Here is a 23,061-nt window from a genome sequence, read left to right as displayed (position 1 = left end):
CTCTTCCCCCCTCGCCAGTCTCTTTCCCCTGGTTTATCTCGCCTCTCTCTTTCCCTCGCCAGTATCTGTTACCTCTCTTCCCTCGGTGTCTAATTCTTCCCACTTTCACTCGCCTCCCTCTTTTCCATTAACTCTCTCTTGTCCTTGTTTTCCCTCGCCTCTCTCTTTTCCCTGTTAGTCGTCAACTCATCCCTCTTTTTTCTCGCCAGTCTCTTTCCCTGGTTTCTCTCGCCTCTGTTCCCTGGCTTTCCTCTTCTCTATGAAATCTCTCTTTTCCCTGTCTCCAGTCAACCCTCTCTTTTCCCTCTTCCCCCCTCGCCAGTCTCTTTCCCCTGGTTTATCTCGCCTCTCTCTTTCCCTCGCCAGTCACTTTTATGTCTCTTCCCTTGGTGTCTAATTCTTCCCACTTGCACTCGCCTCCCTCTTTTCCATTAACTCTCTCTTGTCCTTGTTTTCCCTCGCCTGTCTCTTTCCCTCTGCTTTCCCTCCATAGTCTCTTTCCCCTGCTTTGCCTCAACCCTCTCCTTTCCCTCTTTCCCCTCGACAGGCACTTTTCCCCCCTTTCCCTCGCCAGTCTCTGTTACCTCTCTTCCCTCGGTGTCTAATTCTTCCCACTTTCACTCATCTCTCTCTTTTCCCTGTTATTCGTCAACTCTGTTATCCCTCTTTTCCCTAGCCAGTCTCTTTCCCCTGGTTTATCTCGCTTCTCTCTTTTCCTCGCCAGTGTCTGTTACCTCTCTTCCCTCGGTGTCTAATTCTTCCCACTTTCACCCGACTCCCTCTTTCCCCTCTCATTCCTCAATTCTCTGTTGTCCCTCGTTGCCCTCCCCTCTCTCTTTTACCTCTCTTCCCTCTAGGTCTAATTTTTCCACTTTCCCTCGCCTCTCTCTTTTCCCTGTTATTCGTCAACTCTGTTATCCCTCTTTTCCCTCGCCAGTCTCTTTCCCCTGGTTTCTCTCGCCTCTCTCTGTTCCCTGGCTTTCCTCTTTTCTATGAAATCTCTCTTTTCCCTATTTCCAGTCAGCCCTCTCTTTTCCCTCTTTCCCCTCGCCAGTCACTTTTCCTTCCTTTCCCTCGCCAGTCTCTTTTAACCTCTATTCCCTCCGTGTCTAATTCCTCCCACTTACACTCCACTCCCTCTTTTCCATGAACTCTCTCGTTCCCCTATTTCCAGTCAACTCTCTCTCTTCCCTCTTCCCCCCTCGCAAGTCTCTTTCCCCTGGTTTATCTCGCCTCTCTCTTTCCCTCGCCAGTCATTTTTATGTCTCTTCCCTTGGTGTCTAATTCTTCCCACTTGCACTCGCCTCCCTCTTTTCCATTAACTCTCTCTTGTCCTTGTTTTCCCTCGCCTGTCTCTTTCCCTCTGCTTTCCCTCCATAGTCTCTTTCCCCTGCTTTCCCTCAACCCTCTTTTTCCCTCTTTCCCCTCGACAGTCACTTTTCCCCCTTTCCCTCGCCAGTCTCTGTTATCTCTCTTCCCTCGGTGTCTAATACTTCCCACTTTCCCTCGCCTCTCTCTTTTCAATGAACTCTCTCTTGTCCTTGTTTTCCCTCGCCTCTCTCTTTTCCCTGTTAGTCGTCAACTCTGTTATCCCTCTTTTCCCTCGCCAGTCTCTTTCCCCTGGTTTATCTCGCCTCTCTCTTTCCCTCGCCAGTCTCTTTTACGTCTCTTCCCTTGGTGTCTAAGTCTTCCCACTTGCACTCGCCTCCCTCTTTTCCATTAACTCTCTCTTGTCCTTGTTTTCCCTCGCCTGTCTCTTTCCCTCTGATTTCTCTCGTCAGTCTCTTTCCCCTGCTTTCCCTCAACCCTCTCTTTTCCCTCTTTCCCCTCGACAGTCACTTTTCCCCCCTTTCCCTCGCCAGTCTCTGTTATCTCTCTTCCCTCGGTGTCTATTACTTCCCACTTTCCCTCGCCACTCTCTTTTCCCTGTTATTCGTCAACTCTGTTATCCCTCTTTTCCCTCGCCAGTCTCTTTCCCCTGGTTTCTCTCGCCTCTCTCTGTTCCCTGGCTTTCCTCTTCTCTATGAAATCTCTCTTTTCCCTGTCTCCAGTCAACCCTCTCTTTTCCCTATTCCCCCCTCGCCAGTCTCTTTCCCCTGGTTTATCTCGCCTCTCTCTTTCCCTCGCCAGTCTCTGTTACCTCTCTTCCCTTGGTGTCTAATTCTTCCCACTTTCCATCGCCTCTCTCTTTTCCATGAACTCTCTCTTGTCCTTGTTTTCCCTCGCCTCTTTTCCCCTGCTTTCCCTCAACCCTCTCTTTTCCAAGTTTTCCCTCGACAGGCACTTTTCCCCCCTTTCCCTTGCCAGTCTCTGTTATCTCTCTTCCGTCGGTGTCTAATACTTCCCACTTTCCCTCGCCTCCCTCTTTTCCATTAACTCTCTTGTCCTTGTTTTTTCTCAACTCTCTCTTTTCCAAGTTTTCCCTCGACTGTCACTTTTCCCCCGTTTCCCTCGCCAGTCTCTGTTATCTCTCTTCTGTCGGTGTCTAATACTTCCCACTTTCCTTCGCCCCTCTCTTTTCCCTGTTATTCGTCAACTCTGTTATCCCTCTTTTCCCTCGCCAGTCTATTTCCCCTGGTTTCTCTCGCCTCTCTCTGTTCCCTGGCTTTCCTCTTTTCTATGAAATCTCTCTTTTCCCTGTCTCCAGTCAACCCTCTCTTTTCCCTCTTCCCCCCTCGCCAGTCTATTTCCCCTGGTTTATCTCGCCTCTCTCTTTCCCTCGCCAGTCTCTGTTATCTCTCTTCCCTCGGTGTCTAATACTTCCCACTTTCCCTCGCCTCTGTCTTTTCCCTGTTATTCGTCAACTCTGTTATCCCTCTTCCCCCCTCGCCAGTCTCTTTCCCCTGGTTTATCTCGCCTCTCTCTTTCCCTCGCCAGTCACTTTTATGTCTCTTCCCTTGGTGTCTAATTCTTCCCACTTGCACTCGCCTCCCTCTTTTCCATTAACTCTCTCTTGTCCTTGTTTTCCCTCGCCTGTCTCTTTCCCTCTGCTTTCCCTCCATAGTCTCTTTCCCCTGCTTTCCCTCAACCCTCTCTTTTCCCTCTTTCCCCTCGACAGGCACTTTTCCCCCCTTTCCCTCGCCAGTCTCTGTTATCTCTCTTCCGTCGGTGTCTAATACTTCCCACTTTCCCTCGCCTCCCTCTTTTCCATTAACTCTCTTGTCCTTGTTTTTTCTCAACTCTCTCTTTTCCAAGTTTTCCCTCGACTGTCACTTTTCCCCCGTTTCCCTCGCCAGTCTCTGTTATCTCTCTTCCGTCGGTGTCTAATACTTCCCACTTTCCCTCGCCCCTCTCTTTTCCATGAACTCTCTCTTGTCCTTCTTTTCCCTCGCCTCTCTCCTTTCCCTGTAATTCGTCAACTCTGTTATCCCTCTTTTCCCTCGCCAGTCTCTTTCCCCTGGTTTCTCTCGCCTCTCTCTGTTCCCTGGCTTTCCTCTTTTCTATGAAATCTCTCTTTTCCCTATTTCCAATCAACCCTCTCTTTCCCTCTTCCCCCCTCGCCAGTCTCTTTCCCCTGGTTTATCTCGCCTCTCTCTTTCCCTCGCCAGTCTCTGTTACCTCTCTTCCCTCGGTGTCTAATTCTTCCCACTTTCACCCGACTCCCTCTTTCCCCTCTCATTCCTCAATTCTCTGTTGTCCCTCCCCTCTCTCTTTTACCTCTCTTCCCTCTAGGTCTAATTTTTCCACTTTCACTCGCCTCTCTCTTTTCCCTGTTATTCGTCAACTCTGTTATCCCTCTTTTCCCTCGCCAGTCTCTTTCCCCTGGTTTCTCTCGCCTCTCTCTTTCCCTCGCCAGTCTCTTTTACGTCTCTTCCCTTGGTGTCTAAGTCTTCCCACTTGCACTCGCCTCCCTCTTTTCCATTAACTCTCTCTTGTCCTTGTTTTCCCTCGCCTGTCTCTTTCCCTCTGATTTCTCTCGTCAGTCTCTTTCCCCTGCTTTCCCTCAACCCTCTCTTTTCCCTCTTTCCCCTCGACAGTCACTTTTCCCCCCTTTCCCTCGCCAGTCTCTGTTATCTCTCTTCCCTCGGTGTCTATTACTTCCCACTTTCCCTCGCCACTCTCTTTTCCCTGTTATTCGTCAACTCTGTTATCCCTCTTTTCCCTCGCCAGTCTCTTTCCCCTGGTTTCTCTCGCCTCTCTCTGTTCCCTGGCTTTCCTCTTCTCTATGAAATCTCTCTTTTCCCTGTCTCCAGTCAACCCTCTCTTTTCCCTCTTCCCCCCTCGCCAGTCTCTTTCCCCTGGTTTATCTCGCCTCTCTCTTTCCCTCGCCAGTCTCTGTTACCTCTCTTCCCTCGGTGTCTAATTCTTCCCACTTTCACCCGACTCCCTCTTTTCCATTAACTCTCTCTTGTCCTTGTTTTCCCTCGCCTGTCTCTTTTCTCCTGCTTTGCCATGACTCTCTCTTTTCCAACTTTTCCCTCGCCAGTGTCTGTTACCTCTCTTCCCTCGGTGTCTAATTCTTCCCACTTTCACCCGACTCCCTCTTTCCCCTCTCATTCCTCAATTCTCTGTTGTCCCTCCCCTCTCTCTTTTACCTCTCTTCCCTCTAGGTCTAATTTTTCCACTTTCCCTCGCCTCTCTCTTTTCCCTGTTATTCGTCAACTCTGTTATCCCTCTTTTCCCTCGCCAGTCTCTTTCCCCTGGTTTCTCTCGCCTCTCTCTGTTCCCTGGCTTTCCTCTTTTCTATGAAATCTCTCTTTTCCCTATTTCCAGTCAGCCCTCTCTTTTCCCTATTCCCCCCTCGCCAGTCTCTTTCCCCTGGTTTATCTCGCCTCTCTCTTTCCCTCGCCAGTCTCTGTTACCTCTCTTCCCTTGGTGTCTAATTCTTCCCACTTTCCATCGCCTCTCTCTTTTCCATGAACTCTCTCTTGTCCTTGTTTTCCCTCGCCTCTTTTCCCCTGCTTTCCCTCAACCCTCTCTTTTCCAAGTTTTCCCTCGACAGGCACTTTTCCCCCCTTTCCCTTGCCAGTCTCTGTTATCTCTCTTCCGTCGGTGTCTAATACTTCCCACTTTCCCTCGCCTCCCTCTTTTCCATTAACTCTCTTGTCCTTGTTTTTTCTCAACTCTCTCTTTTCCAAGTTTTCCCTCGACTGTCACTTTTCCCCCGTTTCCCTCGCCAGTCTCTGTTATCTCTCTTCTGTCGGTGTCTAATACTTCCCACTTTCCTTCGCCCCTCTCTTTTCCCTGTTATTCGTCAACTCTGTTATCCCTCTTTTCCCTCGCCAGTCTATTTCCCCTGGTTTCTCTCGCCTCTCTCTGTTCCCTGGCTTTCCTCTTTTCTATGAAATCTCTCTTTTCCCTGTCTCCAGTCAACCCTCTCTTTTCCCTCTTCCCCCCTCGCCAGTCTATTTCCCCTGGTTTATCTCGCCTCTCTCTTTCCCTCGCCAGTCTCTGTTATCTCTCTTCCCTCGGTGTCTAATACTTCCCACTTTCCCTCGCCTCTGTCTTTTCCCTGTTATTCGTCAACTCTGTTATCCCTCTTCCCCCCTCGCCAGTCTCTTTCCCCTGGTTTATCTCGCCTCTCTCTTTCCCTCGCCAGTCACTTTTATGTCTCTTCCCTTGGTGTCTAATTCTTCCCACTTGCACTCGCCTCCCTCTTTTCCATTAACTCTCTCTTGTCCTTGTTTTCCCTCGCCTGTCTCTTTCCCTCTGCTTTCCCTCCATAGTCTCTTTCCCCTGCTTTCCCTCAACCCTCTCTTTTCCCTCTTTCCCCTCGACAGGCACTTTTCCCCCCTTTCCCTCGCCAGTCTCTGTTATCTCTCTTCCCTTGGTGTCTAATTCTTCCCACTTTCCCTCGCCTCCCTCTTTTCCATTAACTCTCTTGTCCTTGTTTTTTCTCAACTCTCTCTTTTCCAAGTTTTCCCTCGACTGTCACTTTTCCCCCGTTTCCCTCGCCAGTCTCTGTTATCTCTCTTCCGTCGGTGTCTAATACTTCCCACTTTCCCTCGCCCCTCTCTTTTCCATGAACTCTCTCTTGTCCTTCTTTTCCCTCGCCTCTCTCCTTTCCCTGTAATTCGTCAACTCTGTTATCCCTCTTTTCCCTCGCCAGTCTCTTTCCCCTGGTTTCTCTCGCCTCTCTCTGTTCCCTGGCTTTCCTCTTTTCTATGAAATCTCTCTTTTCCCTATTTCCAATCAACCCTCTCTTTTCCCTCTTCCCCCCTCGCCAGTCTCTTTCCCCTGGTTTATCTCGCCTCTCTCTTTCCCTCGCCAGTCTCTGTTACCTCTCTTCCCTCGGTGTCTAATTCTTCCCACTTTCACCCGACTCCCTCTTTCCCCTCTCATTCCTCAATTCTCTGTTGTCCCTCCCCTCTCTCTTTTACCTCTCTTCCCTCTAGGTCTAATTTTTCCACTTTCACTCGCCTCTCTCTTTTCCCTGTTATTCGTCAACTCTGTTATCCCTCTTTTCCCTCGCCAGTCTCTTTCCCCTGGTTTCTCTCGCCTCTCTCTGTTCCCTGGCTTTCCTCTTTTCTATGAAATCTCTCTTTTCCCTATTTCCAGTCAGCCCTCTCTTTTCCCTCTTCCCCCCTCGCCAGTCTCTTTCCCCTGGTTTATCTCGCCTCTCTCTTTCCCTCGCCAGTCTCTGTTACCTCTCTTCCCTCTAGGTCTAATTTTTCCACTTTCCCTCGCCTCTCTCTTTTCCCTGTTATTCGTCAACTCTGTTATCCCTCTTTTCCCTCGCCAGTCTCTTTCCCCTGGTTTCTCTCGCCTCTCTCTGTTCCCTGGCTTTCCTCTTTTCTATGAAATCTCTCTTTTCCCTATTTCCAGTCAGCCCTCTCTTTTCCCTCTTCCCCCCTCGCCAGTCTCTTTCCCCTGGTTTATCTCGCCTCTCTCTTTCCCTCGCCAGTCTCTGTTACCTCTCTTCCCTCTAGGTCTAATTTTTCCACTTTCACTCGCCTCTCTCTTTTCCCTGTTATTCGTCAACTCTGTTATCCCTCTTTTCCCTAGCCAGTCTCTTTCCCCTGGTTTCTCTCGCCTCTCTCTGTTCCCTGGCTTTCCTCTTTTCTATGAAATCTCTCTTTTCCCTATTTCCAGTCAGCCCTCTCTTTTCCCTCTTTCCCCTCGCCAGTCTCTTTCCCCTGGTTTATCTCGCCTCTCTCTTTCCCTCGCCAGTCTCTGTTACCTCTCTTCCCTCGGTGTCTAATTCTTCCCACTTTCACCCGACTCCCTGTTTTCCATTAACTCTCTCTTGTCCTTGCTTTCCCTCGCCTGTCTCTTTTCTCCTGCTTTGCCATGACTCTCTCTTTTCCAACTTTTCCCTCGCCAGTCACCTTTCCCTCCTTTTCCTCGCCAGTCTCTGTTACCTCTCTTCCCTCGGTGTCCAATTCTTCCCACTTTCACCCGACTCCCTCTTTCCCCTCTCATTCCTCAATTCTCTGTTGTCCCTCGTTGCCCTCTCCTCTCTCTTTTACCTCTCTTCCCTCTAGGTCTAATTTTTCCACTTTCCCTCGCCTCTCTCTTTTCCCTGTTATTCGTCAACTCTGTTATCCCTCTTTTCCCTCGCCAGTCTCTTTCCCCTGGTTTCTCTCGCCTCTCTCTGTTCCCTGGCTTTCCTCTTTTCTATGAAATCTCTCTTTTCCCTATTTCCAATCAACCCTCTCTTTTCCCTCTTCCCCCCTCGCCAGTCTCTTTCCCCTGGTTTATCTCGCCTCTCTCTTTCCCTCGCCAGTCTCTGTTACCTCTCTTCCCTCTAGGTCTAATTTTTCCACTTTCACTCGCCTCTCTCTTTTCCCTGTTATTCGTCAACTCTGTTATCCCTCTTTTCCCTCGCCAGTCTCTTTCCCCTGGTTTATCTCGCCTCTCTCTTTCCCTCGCCAGTCTCTGTTACCTCTCTTCCCTCGGTGTCTAATTCTTCCCACTTTCACTCATCTCTCTCTTTTCCCTCTCATTCCTCAATTCTCTGTTGTCCCTCGTTGCCCTCCCCTCTTTCTTTTACCTCTCTTCCCTCTAGGTCTAATTTTTCCACTTTCACACGCCTCTCTCTTTTCCCTGTTAGTCGTCAACTCTGTTATCCCTCTTTTTTCTCGCCAGTCTCTTTCCCTGGTTTCTCTCGCCTCTGTTCCCTGGCTTTCCTCTTCTCTATGAAATCTCTCTTTTCCCTGTCTCCAGTCAACCCTCTCTTTTCCCTCTTCCCCCCTCGCCAGTCTCTTTCCCCTGGTTTATCTCGCCTCTCTCTTTCCCTCGCCAGTCTCTGTTACCTCTCTTCCCTCTAGGTCTAATTTTTCCACTTTCACTCGCCTCTCTCTTTTCCCTGTTATTCGTCAATTCTGTTATCCCTCTTTTCCCTCGCCAGTCTCTTTCCCTGGTTTCTCTCGCCTCTCTCTGTTCCCTGGCTTTCCTCTTTTCTATGAAATATCTCTTTTCCCTATTTCCAATCAACCCTCTCTTTTCCCTCTTCCCCCCTCGCCAGTCTCTTTCCCCTGGTTTATCTCGCCTCTCTCTTTCCCTCGCCAGTCTCTGTTACCTCTCTTCCCTCGGTGTCTAATTCTTCCCACTTACACTCGCCTCCCTCTTTTCCATTAACTCTCTCTTGTCCTTGTTTTCCCTCGCCTGTCTCTTTCCCTCTGCTTTCCCTCCATAGTCTCTTTCCCCTGCTTTCCCTCAACCCTCTCTTTTCCCTCTTTCCCCTCGACAGGCACTTTTCCCCCCTTTCCCTCGCCAGTCTCTGTTATCTCTCTTCCCTCGGTGTCTAATACTTCCCACTTTCCCTCGCCTCTCTCTTTTCCATGAACTCTCTCTTGTCCTTGTTTTCCCTCGCCTCTCACTTTTCCCTGTTATTCGTCAACTCTGTTATCCCTCTTTTCCCTCGCCAGTCTCTTTCCCCTGGTTTCTCTCGCCTCTCTCTGTTCCCTGGCTTTCCTCTTTTCTATGAAATCTCTCTTTTCCCTATTTCCAATCAACCCTCTCTTTTCCCTCTTCCCCCCTCGCCAGTCTCTTTCCCCTTGTTTATCTCGCCTCTCTCTTTCCCTCGCCAGTCTCTGTTACCTCTCTTCCCTCGGTGTCTAATTCTTCCCACTTTCACTCGCCTCCCTCTTTTCCATTAACTCTCTTTTGTCCTTGTTTTCCCTCGCCTGTCTCTTTTCTCCTGCTTTGCCATGACTCTCTCTTTTCCAACTTTTCCCTCGCCAGTCACCTTTCCCGCCTTTTCCTCGCCAGTGTCTGTTACCTCTCTTCCCTCGGTGTCTAATTCTTCCCACTTTCACCCGACTCCCTCTTTCCCCTCTCATTCCTCAATTCTCTGTTGTCCCTCGTTGCCCTCCCCTCTCTCTTTTACCTCTCTTCCCTCTAGGTCTATTTTTTCCACTTTCACACGCCTCTCTCTTTTCCCTGTTATTCGTCAACTCTGTTATCCCTCTTTCCCCTAGCCAGTTTCTTTCCCCTGGTTTCTCTCGCCTCTCTCTGTTCCCTGGCTTTCCTCTTTTCTATGAAATCTCTCTTTTCCCTATTTCCAATCAACCCTCTCTTTTCCCTCTTCCCCCCTCGCCAGTCTCTTTCCCCTGGTTTATCTCGCCTCTCTCTTTCCCTCGCCAGTCTCTGTTACCTCTCTTCCCTCGGTGTCTAATTCTTCCCACTTGCACTCGCCTCCCTCTTTTCCATTAACTCTCTCTTGTCCTTGTTTTCCCTCGTCAGTCTCTTTCCCCTGCTTTCCCTCAGCCCTCTCTTTTCCCTCTTTCCCCTCGACAGGCACTTTTCCCCCCTTTCCCTCGCCAGTCTCTGTTATCTCTCTTCCCTCGGTGTCTAATACTTCCCACTTTCCCTCGCCAGTCTCTTTTCCATGAACTCTCTCTTGTCCTTGTTTTCCCTCGCCTCTCTCTTTTCCCTGTTATTCGTCAAATCTGTTATCCCTATTTTCCCTCGCCAGTCTCTTTCCCCTGGTTTCTCTCGCCTCTCTCTGTTCCCTGGCTTTCCTCTTTTCTATGAAATCTCTCGTTCCCCTATTTCCAATGAACCCTCTCTTTTCCCTCTTCCCCCCTCGCCAGTCTCTTTCCCCTGGTTTATCTCGCCTCTCTCTTTCCCTCGCCAGTCTCTGTTACCTCTCTTCCCTCGGTGTCTAATTCTTCCCACTTTCACTCGCCTCCCTCTTTTCCATTAACTCTCTCTTGTCCTTGTTTTCCCTCGCCTGTCTCTTTTCTCCTGCTTTGCCATGACTCTCTCTTTTCCAACTTTTCCCTCGCCAGTCACCTTTCCCGCCTTTTCCTCGCCAGTGTCTGTTACCTCTCTTCCCTCGGTGTCTAATTCTTCCCACTTTCACCCGACTCCCTCTTTCCCCTCTCATTCCTCAATTCTCTGTTGTCCCTCCCCTCTCTCTTTTACCTCTCTTCCCTCTAGGTCTAATTTTTCCACTTTCACTCGCCTCTCTCTTTTCCCTGTTATTCGTCAACTCTGTTATCCCTCTTTTCCCTCGCCAGTCTCTTTCCCCTGGTTTCTCTCGCCTCTCTCTGTTCCCTGGCTTTCCTCTTTTCTATGAAATCTCTCTTTTCCCTATTTCCAATCAACCCTCTCTTTTCCCTCTTCCCCCCTCGCCAGTCTCTTTCCCCTGGTTTATCTCGCCTCTCTCTTTCCCTCGCCAGTCTCTGTTACCTCTCTTCCCTCGGTGTCTAATTCTTCCCACTTTCAGTCACCTCCTTCTTTTCCATTAACTCTCTTGTCCTTGTTTTCCCTCGCCTCTTTTCCCCTGCTTTGCCATGACTCTCTCTTTTCCAACTTTTCCCTCGCCAGTCACCTTTCCCTCCTTTTCCTCGCCAGTCTCTGTTACCTCTCTTCCCTCGGTGTCCAATTCTTCCCACTTTCACCCGACTCCCTCTTTCCCCTCTCATTCCTCAATTCTCTGTTGTCCCTCGTTGCCCTCCCCTCTCTCTTTTACCTCTCTTCCCTCTAGGTCTAATTCTTCCACTTTCCCTCGCCTCTCTCTTTTCCATGAACTCTCTCTTGTCCTTGTTTTCCCTCGCCTGTCTCTTTTCCCCTGCTTTCCCTCAGCCCTCTCTTTTCCAAGTTTTTCCCTCGACAGGCACTTTTCCCCCGTTTCCCTCGCCAGTCTCTGTTATCTCTCTTCCCTCGGTGTCTAATACTTCCCACTTTCCCTCGCCTCTCTTTTCCCTGTTATTCGTCAACTCTGTTATCCCTCTTTTCCCTCGCCAGTCTCTTTCCCCTGGTTTCTCTCGCCTCTCTCTGTTCCCTGGCTTTCCTCTTTTCTATGAAATCTCTCTTTTCCCTATTTCCAATCAACCCTCTCTTTTCCCTCTTCCCCCCTCGCCAGTCTCTTTCCCCTGGTTTATCTCGCCTCTCTCTTTCCCTCGCCAGTCTCTGTTACCTCTCTTCCCTCGGTGTCTAATTCTGCCCACTTTCACTCACCTCTCTCTTTTCCCTGTTATTCGTCAACTCTGTTATCCCTCTTTTCCCTCGCCAGTCTCTTTCCTCTGGTTTCTCTCGCCTCTCTCTGTTCCCTGGCTTTCCTCTTTTCTATGAAATCTCTCTTTCCCCTATTTCCAATGAACCCTCTCTTTTCCCTCTTCCCCCCTCGCCAGTCTCTTTCCCCTGGTTTATCTCGCCTCTCTCTTTCCCTCGCCAGTCTCTGTTACCTCTCTTCCCTCGGTGTCTAATTCTTCCCACTTTCACTCGCCTCCCTCTTTTCCATTAACTCTCTCTTGTCCTTGTTTTCCCTCGCCTGTCTCTTTTCTCCTGCTTTGCCATGACTCTCTCTTTTCCAACTTTTCCCTCGCCAGTCACCTTTCCCGCCTTTTCCTCGCCAGTGTCTGTTACCTCTCTTCCCTCGGTGTCTAATTCTTCCCACTTTCACCCGACTCCCTCTTTCCCCTCTCATTCCTCAATTCTCTGTTGTCCCTCCCCTCTCTCTTTTACCTCTCTTCCCTCTAGGTCTAATTTTTCCACTTTCACTCGCCTCTCTCTTTTCCCTGTTATTCGTCAACTCTGTTATCCCTCTTTTCCCTCGCCAGTCTCTTTCCCCTGGTTTCTCTCGCCTCTCTCTGTTCCCTGGCTTTCCTCTTTTCTATGAAATCTCTCTTTTCCCTATTTCCAATCAACCCTCTCTTTTCCCTCTTCCCCCCTCGCCAGTCTCTTTCCCCTGGTTTATCTCGCCTCTCTCTTTCCCTCGCCAGTCTCTGTTACCTCTCTTCCCTCGGTGTCTAATTCTTCCCACTTTCAGTCACCTCCTTCTTTTCCATTAACTCTCTTGTCCTTGTTTTCCCTCGCCTCTTTTCCCCTGCTTTGCCATGACTCTCTCTTTTCCAACTTTTCCCTCGCCAGTCACCTTTCCCTCCTTTTCCTCGCCAGTCTCTGTTACCTCTCTTCCCTCGGTGTCCAATTCTTCCCACTTTCACCCGACTCCCTCTTTCCCCTCTCATTCCTCAATTCTCTGTTGTCCCTCGTTGCCCTCCCCTCTCTCTTTTACCTCTCTTCCCTCTAGGTCTAATTCTTCCACTTTCCCTCGCCTCTCTCTTTTCCATGAACTCTCTCTTGTCCTTGTTTTCCCTCGCCTGTCTCTTTTCCCCTGCTTTCCCTCAACCCTCTCTTTTCCAAGTTTTTCCCTCGACAGGCACTTTTCCCCCGTTTCCCTCGCCAGTCTCTGTTATCTCTCTTCCCTCGGTGTCTAATACTTCCCACTTTCCCTCGCCTCTCTTTTCCCTGTTATTCGTCAACTCTGTTATCCCTCTTTTCCCTCGCCAGTCTCTTTCCCCTGGTTTCTCTCGCCTCTCTCTGTTCCCTGGCTTTCCTCTTTTCTATGAAATCTCTCTTTTCCCTATTTCCAATCAACCCTCTCTTTTCCCTCTTCCCCCCTCGCCAGTCTCTTTCCCCTGGTTTATCTCGCCTCTCTCTTTCCCTCGCCAGTCTCTGTTACCTCTCTTCCCTCGGTGTCTAATTCTGCCCACTTTCACTCACCTCTCTCTTTTCCCTGTTATTCGTCAACTCTGTTATCCCTCTTTTCCCTCGCCAGTCTCTTTCCTCTGGTTTCTCTCGCCTCTCTCTGTCCCCTGGCTTTCCTCTTTTCTATGAAATCTCTCTTTTCCCTATTTCCAATCAACCCTCTCTTTTCCCTCTTCCCCCCTCGCCAGTCTCTTTCCCCTGGTTTATCTCGCCTCTCTCTTTCCCTCGCCAGTCTCTGTTACCTCTCTTCCCTCGGTGTCTAATTCTTCCCACTTTCACTCGCCTCCCTCTTTTCCATTAACTCTCTCTTGTCCTTGTTTTCCCTCGCCTGTCTCTTTTCTCCTGCTTTGCCATGACTCTCTCTTTTCCAACTTTTCCCTCGCCAGTCACCTTTCCCGCCTTTTCCTCGCCAGTGTCTGTTACCTCTCTTCCCTCGGTGTCTAAATCTTCCCACTTTCACCCGACTCCCTCTTTCCCCCCTCATTCCTCAATTCTCTGTTGTCCCTCCCCTCTCTCTTTTACCTCTCTTCCCTCTAGGTCTAATTTTTCCACTTTCACTCGCCTCTCTCTTTTCCCTGTTATTCGTCAACTCTGTTATCCCTCTTTTCCCTCGCCAGTCTCTTTCCCCTGGTTTCCCTCAACCCTCTCTCTGTTCCCTGGCTTTCCTCTTTTCTATGAAATCTCTCTTTTCCCTATTTCCAGTCAGCCCTCTCTTTTCCCTCTTTCCCCTCGCCAGTCACTTTTCCTTCCTTTCCATCGCCAGTCTCTTTTAACCTCTATTCCCTCCGTGTCTAATTCTTCCCCCTTGCACTCGCCTCCCTCTTTTCCATTAACTCTCTCTTGTCCTTGTTTTCCCTCGTCAGTCTCTTTCCCCTGCTTTCCCTCAACCGTCTCTTTTCCCTCTTTCCCCTCGACAGGCACTTTTTCCCCCCTTTCCCTCGCCAGTCTCTGTTATCACTCTTCCCTCGGTGTCTAATACTTCCCACTTTCGTCGCCAGTCTCTTTTCCATGAACTCTCTCTTGTCCTTGTTTTCCCTCGCCTCTCTCTTTTCCCTGTTATTCGTCAAATCTGTTATCCCTCTTTCCCCTCGCCAGTCTCTTTCCCCTGGTTTCTCTCGCCTCTCTCTGTTCCCTGGCTTTCCTCTTTTCTATGAAATCTCTCTTTTCCCTATTTCCAATCAACCCTCTCTTTTCCCTCTTCCCCCCTCGCCAGTCTCTTTCCCCTGGTTTATCTCGCCTCTCTCTTTCCCTCGCCAGTCTCTGTTACCTCTCTTCCCTCGCTGTCTAATTCTTCCCACTTACACTCGCCTCCTTCTTTTCCATTAACTCTCTCTTGTCCTTGTTTTCCCTCGCCTGTCTCTTTCCCTCTGCTTTCCCTCCATAGTCTCTTTCCCCTGCTTTGCCTCAACCCTCTCCTTTCCCTCTTTCCCCTCGACAGGCACTTTTCCCCCCTTTCCCTCGCCAGTCTCTGTTATCTCTCTTCCCTCGGTGTCTAATACTTCCCACTTTCCCTCGCCTCTCTCTTTTCCATGAACTCTCTCTTGTCCTTGTTTTCCCTCGCCTCTCTCTTTTCCCTGTTATTCGTCAAATCTGTTATCCCTCTTTTCCCTCGCCAGTCTCTTTCCCCTGGTTTCTCTCGCCTCTCTCTGTTCCCTGGCTTTCCTCTTTTCTATGAAATCTCTCTTTTCCCTATTTCCAATCAACCCTCTCTTTTCCCTCTTCCCCCCCTCGCCAGTCTCTTTCCCCTGGTTTATCTCGCCTCTCTCTTTCCCTCGCCAGTCTCTGTTACCTCTCTTCCCTCGGTGTCTAATTCTTCCCACTTTCACTCGCCTCCCTCTTTTCCATTAACTCTCTCTTGTCCTTGTTTTCCCTCGCCTGTCTCTTTTCTCCTGCTTTGCCATGACTCTCTCTTTTCCAACTTTTCCCTCGCCAGTCACCTTTCCCGCCTTTTCCTCGCCAGTGTCTGTTACCTCTCTTCCCTCGGTGTCTAATTCTTCCCACTTTCACCCGACTCCCTCTTTCCCCCCTCATTCCTCAATTCTCTGTTGTCCCTCCCCTCTCTCTTTTACCTCTCTTCCCTCTAGGTCTAATTTTTCCACTTTCACTCGCCTCTCTCTTTTCCCTGTTATTCGTCAACTCTGTTATCCCTCTTTTCCCTCGCCAGTCTCTTTCCCCTGGTTTATCTCGCCTCTCTCTTTCCCTCGCCAGTCTCTTTTACGTCTCTTCCCTTGGTGTCTAATTCTTCCCACTTGCACTCGCCTCCCTCTTTTCCATTAACTCTCTCTTGTCCTTGCTTTCCCTCGCCTGTCTCTTTCCCTCTGATTTCTCTCGTCAGTCTCTTTCCCCTGCTTTCCCTCAACCCTCTCTTTTCCCTCTTTCCCCTCGACAGTCACTTTTCCCCCCTTTCCCTCGCCAGTCTCTGTTATCTCTCTTCCCTCGGTGTGTATTACTTCCCACTTTCCCTCGCCACTCTCTTTTCCCTGTTATTCGTCAACTCTGTTATCCCTCTTTTCCCTCGCCAGTCTCTTTCCCCTGGTTTATCTCGCCTCTCTCTTTCCCTCGCCAGTCTCTTTTATGTCTCTTCCCTTGGTGTCTAATTCTTCCCACTTGCACTCGCCTCCCTCTTTTCCATTAACTCTCTCTTGTCCTTGTTTTCCCTCGCCTGTCTCTTTTCTCCTGCTTTGCCATGACTCTCTCTTTTCCAACTTTTCCCTCGCCAGTGTCTGTTACCTCTCTTCCCTCGGTGTCTAATTCTTCCCACTTTCACCCGACTCCCTCTTTCCCCTCTCATTCCTCAATTCTCTGTTGTCCCTCCCCTCTCTCTTTTACCTCTCTTCCCTCTAGGTCTAATTTTTCCACTTTCCCTCGCCTCTCTCTTTTCCCTGTTATTCGTCAACTCTGTTATCCCTCTTTTCCCTCGCCAGTCTCTTTCCCCTGGTTTCTCTCGCCTCTCTCTGTTCCCTGGCTTTCCTCTTTTCTATGAAATCTCTCTTTTCCCTATTTCCAGTCAGCCCTCTCTTTTCCCTCTTTCCCCTCGCCAGTCACTTTTCCTTCCTTTCCCTCGCCAGTCTCTTTTAACCTCTATTCCCTCCGTGTCTAATTCCTCCCACTTACACTCCACTCCCTCTTTTCCATGAACTCTCTCGTTCCCCTATTTCTAGTCAACTCTCTCTCTTCCCTCTTCCCCCCTCGCCAGTCTCTTTCCCCTGGTTTATCTCGCCTCTCTCTTTCCCTCGCCAGTATCTGTTACCTCTCTTCCCTCGGTGTCTAATTCTTCCCACTTTCACTCGCCTCCCTCTTTTCCATGAACTCTCTCTTGTCCTTGTTTTCCCTCGCCTGTCTCTTTTCCCCTGCTTTCCCTCAACCCTCTCTTTTCCAAGTTTTCCCTCGACAGGCACTTTTCCCCCGTTTCCCTCGCCAGTCTCTGCTATCTCTCTTTCGTCGGTGTCTAATACTTCCCACTTTCCCTCGCCTCTCTTTTCCCTGTTATTCGTCAACTCTGTTATCCCTCTTTTCCCTCGCCAGTCTCTTTCCCCTGGTTTCTCTCGCCTCTCTCTGTTCCCTGGCTTTCCTCTTTTCTATGAAATCTCTCTTTTCCCTATTTCCAATCAACCCTCTCTTTTCCCTCTTCCCCCCTCGCCAGTCTCTTTCCCCTGGTTTATCTCGCCTCTCTCTTTCCCTCGCCAGTCTCTGTTACCTCTCTTCCCTCGGTGTCTAATTCTTCCCACTTTCACTCGCCTCCCTCTTTTCCATTAACTGTCTCTTGTCCTTGTTTTCCCTCGCCTGTCTCTTTTCTCCTGCTTTGCCATGACTCTCTCTTTTCCAACTTTTCCCTCGCCAGTCACCTTTCCCGCCTTTTCCTCGCCAGTGTCTGTTACCTCTCTTCCCTCGGTGTCTAATTCTTCCCACTTTCACCCGACTCCCTCTTTCCCCCCTCATTCCTCAATTCTCTGTTGGCCCTCCCCTCTCTCTTTTACCTCTCTTCCCTCTAGGTCTAATTTTTCCACTTTCACTCGCCTCTCTCTTTTCCCTGTTATTCGTCAACTCTGTTATCCCTCTTTTCCCTCGCCAGTCTCTTTCCCCTGGTTTCCCTCAATCCTCTCTCTGTTCCCTGGCTTTCCTCTTTTCTATGAAATCTCTCTTTTCCCTATTTCCAGTCAGCCCTCTCTTTTCCCTCTTTCCCCTCGCCAGTCACTTTTCCTTCCTTTCCATCGCCAGTCTCTTTTAACCTCTATTCCCTCCGTGTCTAATTCTTCCCCCTTGCACTCGCCTCCCTCTTTTCCATTAACTCTCTCTTGTCCTTGTTTTCCCTCGCCTGTCTCTTTTCTCCTGCTTTGCCATGACTCTCTCTTTTCCAACTTTTCCCTCGCCAGTCACCTTTCCCGCCTTTTCCTCGCCAGTGTCTGTTACCTCTCTTCCCTCGGTGTCTAATTCTTCCCACTTTCACCCGACTCCCTCTTTCCCCTCTCATTCCTCAATTCTCTGTTGTCCCTCGTTGCCCTCCCCTCTCTCTTTTACCTCTCTTCCCTCTAGGTCTAATTTTTCCACTTTCACACGCCTCTCTCTTTTCCCTGTTATTCGTCAACTCTGTTATCCCTCTTTTCCCTAGCCAGTCTCTTTCCCCTGGTTTCTCTCGCCTCTCTCTGTTCCCTGGCTTTCCTCTTTTCTATGAAATCTCTCTTTTCCCTATTTCCAGTCAGCCCTCTCTTTTCCCTCTTTCCCCTCGCCAGTCACTTTTCCTTCCTTTCCCTCGCCAGTCTCTTTTAACCTCTATTCCCTCCGTGTCTAATTCTTCCCACTTACACTCCACTCCCTCTTTTCCATGAACTCTCTCGTTCACCTATTTCCAGTCAACACTCTCTCTTCCCTCTTCCCCCCTCGCCAGTCTCTTCCCCCTGGTTTATCTCGCCTCTCTCTTTCCCTCGCCAGTCTCTGTTACCTCTCTTCCCTCGGTGTCTAATTCTTCCCACTTTCACCCGACTCCCTCTTTCCCCTCTCATTCCTCAATTCTCTGTTGTCCCTCGTTGCCCTCCCCTCTCTCTTTTACCTCTCTTCCCTCTAGGTCTAATTTTTCCACTTTCCCTCGCCTCTCTCTTTTCCATGAACTCTCTCTTGTCCTTATTTTCCCTCGCCTGTCTCTTTTCCCCTGCTTTCCCTCAACCCTCTCTTTTCCAAGTTTTCCCTCGACAGGCACTTTTCCCCCGTTTCCCTCGCCAGTCTCTGCTATCTCTCTTTCGTCGGTGTCTAATACTTCCCACTTTCCCTCGACTCTCTTTTCCCTTTTATTCGTCAACTCTGTTATCCCTCTTTTCCCTCGCCAGTCTCTTTCCCCTGGTTTCCCTCAACCCTCTCTCTGTTCCCTGGCTTTCCTCTTTTCTATGAAATCTCTCTTTTCCCTATTTCCAATCAACCCTCTCTTTTCCCTCTTCCCCCCTCGCCAGTCTCTTTCCCCTGGTTTATCTCGCCTCTCTCTTTCCCTCGCCAGTCTCTGTTACCTCTCTTCCCTCGGTGTCTAATTCTTCCCACTTTCACTCGCCTCCCTCTTTTCCATTAACTCTCTCTTGTCCTTGTTTTCCCTCGCCTGTCTCTTTTCTCCTGCTTTGCCATGACTCTCTCTTTTCCAACTTTTCCCTCGCCAGTCACCTTTCCCGCCTTTTCCTCGCCAGTGTCTGTTACCTCTCTTCCCTCGGTGTCTAATTCTTCCCACTTTCACCCGACTCCCTCTTTCCCCCCTCATTCCTCAATTCTCTGTTGTCCCTCCCCTCTCTCTTTTACCTCTCTTCCCTCTAGGTCTAATTTTTCCACTTTCACTCGCCTCTGTCTTTTCCCTGTTATTCGTCAACTCTGTTATCCCTCTTTTCCCTCGCCAGTCTCTTTCCCCTGGTTTCCCTCAACCCTCTCTCTGTTCCCTGGCTTTCCTCTTTTCTATGAAATCTCTCTTTTCCCTATTTCCAGTCAGCCCTCTCTTTTCCCTCTTTCCCCTCGCCAGTCACTTTTCCTTCCTTTCCATCGCCAGTCTCTTTTAACCTCTATTCCCTCCGTGTCTAATTCTTCCCCCTTGCACTCGCCTCCCTCTTTTCCATTAACTCTCTCTTGTCCTTGTTTTCCCTCGTCAGTCTCTTTCCCCTGCTTTCCCTCAACCCTCTCTTTTCCAAGTTTTCCCTCGACAGGCACTTTTCCCCCGTTTCCCTCGCCAGTCTCTGTTATCTCTCTTCCGTCGGTGTCTAATACTTCCCACTTTCCCTCGCCTCTCTTTTCCCTGTTATTCGTCAACTCTGTTATCCCTCTTTTCCCTCGCCAGTCTCTTTCCCCTGGTTTCTCTCGCCTCTCTCTGTTCCCTGGCTTTCCTCTTTTCTATGAAATCTCTCTTTTCCCTATTTCCAATCAACCCTCTCTTTTCCCTCTTCCCCCCTCGCCAGTCTCTTTCCCCTGGTTTATCTCTCCTCTCTCTTTCCCTCGCCAGTCTCTGTTACCTCTCTTCCCTCGGTGTCTAATTCTTCCCACTTTCACCCGACTCCCTCTTTCCCATTAACTCTCTCTTGTCCTTGTTTTCCCTCGCCTGTCTCTTTCCCTCTGCTTTCCCTCCATAGTCTCTTTCCCCTGCTTTCCCTCAACCCTCTCTTTTCCCTCTTTCCCCTCGACAGGCACTTTTCCCCCCTTTCCCTCGCCAGTCTCTGTTATCTCTCTTCCGTCGGTGTCTAATACTTCCCACTTTCCCTCGCCTCTCTTTTCCCTGTTATTCGTCAACTCTGTTATCCCTCTTTTCCCTCGCCAGTCTCTTTCCCCTGGTTTCTCTCGCCTCTCTCTGTTCCCTGGCTTTCCTCTTTTCTATGAAATCTCTCTTTTCCCTATTTCCAATCAACCCTCTCTTTTCCCTCTTCCCCCCTCGCCAGTCTCTTTCCCCTGGTTTATCTCGCCTCTCTCTTTCCCTCGCCAGTCTCTGTTACCTCTCTTCCCTCGGTGTCTAATTCTTCCCACTTTCACCCGACTCCCTCTTTCCCCTCTCATTCCTCAATTCTCTGTTGTCCCTCGTTGCCCTCCCCTCTCTCTTTTACCTCTCTTCCCTCTAGGTCTAATTTTTCCACTTTCACTCGCCTCTCTCTTTTCCCTGTTATTCGTCAACTCTGTTATCCCTCTTTTCCCTCGCCAGTCTCTTTCCCCTGGTTTATCTCGCCTCTCTCTTTCCCTCGCCAGTCTCTGTTACCTCTCTTCCCTCGGTGTCTAATTCCTCCCACTTACACTCCACTCCCTCTTTTCCATGAACTCTCTCGTTCCCCTATTTCCAATAAACTCTCTCTTCCCTCTTCCCCCCTCGCCAGTCTCTTTCCCCTGGTTTATCTCGCCTCTCTCTTTCCCTCGCCAGTCTCTGTTACCTCTCTTCCCTCGGTGTCTAATTCTTCCCACTTACACTCGCCTCCCTCTTTTCCATTAACTCTCTCTTGTCCTTGTTTTCCCTCGCCTGTCTCTTTCCCTCTGCTTTCCCTCCATAGTCTCTTTCCCCTGCTTTCCCTCAACCCTCTCTTTTCCCTCTTTCCCCTCGACAGGCACTTTTCCCCCCTTTCCCTCGCCAGTCTCTGTTATCTCTCTTCCCTCGGTGTCTAATACTTCCCACTTTCCCTCGCCTCTCTCTTTTCCATGAACTCTCTCTTGTCCTTGTTTTCCCTCGCCTCTCACTTTTCCCTGTTATTCGTCAACTCTGTTATCCCTCTTTTCCCTCGCCAGTCTCTTTCCCCTGGTTTCTCTCGCCTCTCTCTGTTCCCTGGCTTTCCTCTTTTCTATGAAATCTCTCTTTTCCCTATTTCCAATCAACCCTCTCTTTTCCCTCTTCCCCCCTCGCCAGTCTCTTTCCCCTTGTTTATCTCGCCTCTCTCTTTCCCTCGCCAGTCTCTGTTACCTCTCTTCCCTCGGTGTCTAATTCTTCCCACTTTCACTCGCCTCCCTCTTTTCCATTAACTCTCTTTTGTCCTTGTTTTCCCTCGCCTGTCTCTTTTCTCCTGCTTTGCCATGACTCTCTCTTTTCCAACTTTTCCCTCGCCAGTCACCTTTCCCGCCTTTTCCTCGCCAGTGTCTGTTACCTCTCTTCCCTCGGTGTCTAATTCTTCCCACTTTCACCCGACTCCCTCTTTCCCCTCTCATTCCTCAATTCTCTGTTGTCCCTCGTTGCCCTCCCCTCTCTCTTTTACCTCTCTTCCCTCTAGGTCTAATTTTTCCACTTTCACACGCCTCTCTCTTTTCCCTGTTATTCGTCAACTCTGTTATCCCTCTTTTCCCTAGCCAGTCTCTTTCCCCTGGTTTCTCTCGCCTCTCTCTGTTCCCTGGCTTTCCTCTTTTCTATGAAATCTCTCTTTTCCCTATTTCCAGTCAGCCCTCTCTTTTCCCTCTTTCCCCTCGCCAGTCACTTTTCCTTCCTTTCCATCGCCAGTCTCTTTTAACCTCTATTCCCTCCGTGTCTAATTCCTCCCACTTGCACTCGCCTCCCTCTTTTCCATTAACTCTCTCTTGTCCTTGTTTTCCCTCGTCAGTCTCTTTCCCCTGCTTTCCCTCAACCCTCTCTTTTCCAAGTTTTCCCCTCGACAGGCACTTTTCCCCCCTTTCCCTCGCCAGTCTCTGTTATCTCTCTTCCCTCGGTGTCCAATACTTCCCACTTTCCCTCGCCCCTCTCTTTTCCCTGTTATTCGTCAACTCTGTTATCCCCCTTTTCCCTCGCCAGTCTCTTTCCCCTGGTTTCTCTCGTCTCTCTGTTCCCTGGCTTTCCTCTTTTCTATGAAATCTCTCTTTTCCCTATTTCCAATCAACCCTCTCTTTTCCCTCTTCCCCCCTCGCCAGTCTCTTTCCCCTGGTTTATCTCGCCTCTCTCTTTCCCTCGCCAGTCTCTGTTACCTCTCTTCCCTCGGTGTCTAATTCTTCCCATTTTCACCCGACTCCCTCTTTTCCATGAACTCTCTCTTGTCCTTGTTTTCCCTCGCCTCTTTTCCCCTGCTTTGCCATGACTCTCTCTTTTCCAACTTTTCCCTCGCCAGTCACCTTTCCTTCCTTTTCCTCGCCAGTCTGTGTTACCTCTCTTCCCTCGGTGTCCAATTCTTCCCACTTTCACCCGACTCCCTCTTTCCCCTCTCATTCCTCAATTCTCTGTTGTCCCTCGTTGCCCTCCCCTCTCTCTTTTACCTCTCTTCCCTCTAGGTCTAATTTTTCCACTTTCCCTCGCCTCTCTCTTTTCCCTGTTATTCGTCAACTCTGTTATCCCTCTTTTCCCTCGCCAGTCTCTTTCCCCTGGTTTCTCTCGCCTCTCTCTGTTCCCTGGCTTTCCTCTTTTCTATGAAATCTCTCTTTTCCCTATTTCCAGTCAGCCCTCTCTTTTCCCTCTTTCCCCTCGCCAGTCACTTTTCCTTCCTTTCCCTCCCCAGTCTCTTTTAACCTCTATTCCCTCCGTGTCTAATTCCTCCCACTTACACTCCACTCCCTCTTTTCCATGAACTCTCTCGTTCCCCTATTTCCAATAAACTCTCTCTTCCCTCTTCCCCCCTCGCAAGTCTCTTTCCCCTGGTTTATCTCGCCTCTCTCTTTCCCTCGCCAGTCATTTTTATGTCTCTTCCCTTGGTGTCTAATTCTTCCCACTTGCACTCGCCTCCCTCTTTTCCATTAACTCTCTCTTGTCCTTGTTTTCCCTCGCCTGTCTCTTTTCTCCTGCTTTGCCATGACTCTCTCTTTTCCAACTTTTCCCTCGCCAGTCACCTTTCCCGCCTTTTCCTCGCCAGTGTCTGTTACCTCTCTTCCCTCGGTGTCTAATTCTTCCCACTTTCACCCGACTCCCTCTTTCCCCCCTCATTCCTCAATTCTCTGTTGGCCCTCCCCTCTCTCTTTTACCTCTCTTCCCTCTAGGTCTAATTTTTCCACTTTCACACGCCTCTCTCTTTTCCCTGTTATTCGTCAACTCTGTTATCCCTCTTTCCCCTAGCCAGTTTCTTTCCCCTGGTTTCTCTCGCCTCTCTCTGTTCCCTGGCTTTCCTCTTTTCTATGAAATCTCTCTTTTCCCTATTTCCAGTCAGCCCTCTCTTTTCCCTCTTTCCCCTCGCCAGTCACTTTTCCTTCCTTTCCATCGCCAGTCTCTTTTAACCTCTATTCCCTCCGTGTCTAATTCTTCCCACTTGCACTCGCCTCCCTCTTTTCCATGAACTCTCTCTT

This window comes from Harpia harpyja, chromosome W, assembly GCF_026419915.1.
Source record: "Harpia harpyja isolate bHarHar1 chromosome W, bHarHar1 primary haplotype, whole genome shotgun sequence".
Classification (NCBI taxonomy): Eukaryota; Metazoa; Chordata; class Aves; order Accipitriformes; family Accipitridae; genus Harpia; species Harpia harpyja.
Note: the sequence above shows the minus strand (reverse complement) of the source record.